Source organism: Herpailurus yagouaroundi, unplaced genomic scaffold (genome assembly GCF_014898765.1).
Source record: "Herpailurus yagouaroundi ecotype Mexico unplaced genomic scaffold, PumYag 67700, whole genome shotgun sequence".
Lineage (NCBI taxonomy): Eukaryota > Metazoa > Chordata > Mammalia > Carnivora > Felidae > Herpailurus > Herpailurus yagouaroundi.
The window spans coordinates 8,547,136-8,550,309 of record NW_024420499.1 but is presented as its reverse complement, the minus strand read 5'-3'; the positions used below and the strand labels follow the sequence as shown (position 1 = coordinate 8,550,309).

Sequence of the window (3,174 nt, the reverse complement as noted above, 5' to 3'; positions counted from 1 at the left end):
CTGAGGAACCTCCACACTGCTTTCCAGAGCGGCTGCACCAATTTGCATTCCCACCAACAGTGCAAGAGGGTTCCCGTTTCTCCACATCCTCTCCAGCATCTGTAGTCTCCTGATTTGTTCATTTTGGCCACTCTGCCTGGCGTGAGGTGATACCTGAGTGTGGTTTTGATTTGTATTTCCCTGAGAAGGAGCGACGCTGAACATCTTTTCATGTGCCTGTTGGCCATCCGGATGTCTTCTTTAGAGAAGTGTCTATTCATGTTTTCTGCCCATTTCTTCACTGGGTTATTTGCTTTTCGGGTGTGGAGTTTGGTGAGCTCTTTATAGATTTTGGATACTAGCCCTTTGTCCGATATGTCATTTGCAAATATGTTTTCCCATTCCGTTGGTTGCCTTTTAGTTTTGTTGGTTGTTTCCTTTGCTGTGCAGAAGCTTTTGATCTTCATAAGGTCCCAGTAATTCACTTTTGCTTTTAATTCCCTTGCCTTTGGGGATGTGTCGAGTAAGAGATTGCTACGGCTGAGGTCAGAGAGGTCTTTTCCTGCTTTCTCCTCTAGGGTTTTGATGGTTTCCTGTCTCACATTCAGGTCCTTTATCCATTTTGAGTTTATTTTTGTGAATGGTGTGAGAAAGTGGTCTAGTTTCAACCTTCTGCATGTTGCTGTCCAGTTCTCCCAGCACCATTTGTTAAAGAGACTGTCTTTTTTCCATTGGATGTTCTTTCCTGCTTTGTCAAAGATGAGTTGGCCATACGTTTGTGGGTCTAGTTCTGGGGTTTCTATTCTATTCCATTGGTCTATGTGTGTGTTTTTGTGCCAGAGAGTATTTTTAAACAAATATGCAATATGCAGGCAGAACAAGTAGGCAAATGGCATTCAAGTGTATTGTAAAAAACAAAACTGACCATTTAAAAAAACTTTGAAGTGCCTCAGCTAAAATGAATAATGAAATTCTAATCTAACCCAAGTCAATACATGTTTTTAAAAAGTTATAAACCTTAACAGGAAAAATGAAACAACTTTTATCAGCAATTTCTATTAGGATGAGAATCTTAAAGTAGTAGAAGTGTGGCTTTATATGCACTTAGAACACCAAACAGAGAAAGAAAAACAAGTCCATTTTCATCTTTTTTTTAAAAAATAAAACCCTGTGTGACTATGGGACCAAACTGCTTGTGGCAGAAACATAATTCTATATAAACTTCAGATGTTCTGTACATAAAAAAATTCAGAGTTGCATGAGTTCCAAAGGATTTTTTGTTTCAGCCTACCTACTCTGTGTATGTAAGCTGAGATAGGTAAATTTTCTTTCTGTAACCATTGATTATCACGGAACACCAAAATTAAGAAAAGCAAGATGGGTTACAAAATGTAAATTTTCAAAAGGAGTAAGAATGTGTTGCCTTAGTCTAAAAGGGACCTGTTTTCTCTCTCCCTTCATTGTTTTGAGAAGTCTTTGTGGTTAATCTGGGGAAAGCAAATCATGCAATCAAAATTTTCCTTTCATGTGAAGTTGAACATCATCATTCAGGTCTACAAGCTTGTAAATACATGTAATCACATTTAGGAGTACGTTGAGAGTTTACTCTACAAACCAGCTTTCTATAAGGATTCTATTGAAAAGCTGGCATGTAAAGGCTTGTGGTGGTTTGTCAACTATTACAGTTTTTGAAAGATGTCTTCCGAAGATAAGTTCTTTGTATATGTTGCTTGTAAACAAACACAACTTTCACAGAAAGGCCAGTGCCTCACTAGTTGCCTTTTAGGAGCTAACATATTTAGATAATATCTGCTTATACCCTCTTAAGAGTAGTAAAAACAATAATCTTATAAATCTGAGATATTGGTTTCAAGGATTCCTAGAAGAATAGTCTTAATCTCACATAAGTCTGATCAATAGTATCTTGTATATGGACTGGAAAAGTAAGGTCTGCATCTCTTAGCTCATTTAGACTACAGTGCACTTAGTGTTTAATATAGGTCTAAAAGTAGGCAGAATTCCAGTGTGCTTCTTGTTTTCAGTAGAAAGGTAGATTTCCAAATTAATTGTTCTTCTGTTAGTCGTGGAACATATTGCATGACATAATAAAGATCTAATACTTTCCAGTCCAACTCACAGATGAATAACCACTATCTAGATAGTGGTGAGATATCCCAAAGAACTGTTTCTTCTGCTTCCTCTGAAACATTATTTATTGATAGCCTCCCTTGAACTGCTTGATTTGAATTAACTGCTCCATTAGTTGATTCAGGACTATCAGAAGCAACCTCATCCACTTGTTCCTTATCAAGTGTTTTTACTATCCCTTAAATTTTGCAGCCTGTCCTGGAGAATCTGATCCTGATGTGTCAGTTATTCAATGCTAAAAAAAGTGGAAGATAGGAGGAAATAGGGACCCCAAAATTTAGTCCATGCGAGATTGCCTGAGAAAGGATTATGTCCTATTTTCCAGTTTGCTTTACATGTTTATTTGTCATTTCATAACTACCAGCATTTGCAATACTTGTCAGGCCTTTCTTGTGCTCTTGGTGTTGATGTGTTCAAATTATTGTCCATATGAAGTCCAATTCTACTTTGTTTCAATGGATTTTCTCTCTCGTGAATGTGCTTCCTCCAATGATTTGATAAATTTATGTTAACAAGCTGATTTCATTCTTTGGTGGATTTTCTCCTCCTGAAAGTAGGCTTTCCTAAAATCTGAGTATTTCATTTTTGCTCAGGCAGGACATATTGCCTGTATTTTATTTGATGGCAAAAAGGCTTTTTTACCCAAGGGATACAGGAGTACTGATGCATAGGGGCACTTGTACCCCAATGTTTATAGCAGCACTCATCAAGAGCCAAATTATGGAAAGAGCCTAAATGTTCGTCAACTGACGAATGGATAAAGAAATTGTGGTTTATATACACAATGGAGTACTACATGGCAATGAGAAAGAACGAAATATGGCCCTTTGTAGCAACATGGATGGAACTGGAGAGTGTGATGCGAAGTGAAATAAGCCATACAGAGAAAGACAGATACCATATGTTTTCACTCTTATGTGGATCCTGAGAAACTTAACAGAAACCCATGGAGGAGGGGAAGGGAAAAAAAAGAGGTTAGAGTGGGAGAGAGCCAAAGCATAAGAGACTCTTAAAAACTGAGAACAAACTGAGGGTTGATGGGGGGTG

General features: G+C 37.7%; 1 pseudogene; it reads right to left on the bottom strand.

Moving 5' to 3' along the window:
• Positions 1 to 1,461: 1,461 nt before the first annotated feature.
• Positions 1,462 to 3,174, bottom strand: part of LOC121025739 (CTD small phosphatase-like protein 2) — a 4,886-nt pseudogene continuing 3,173 nt past the window's right edge.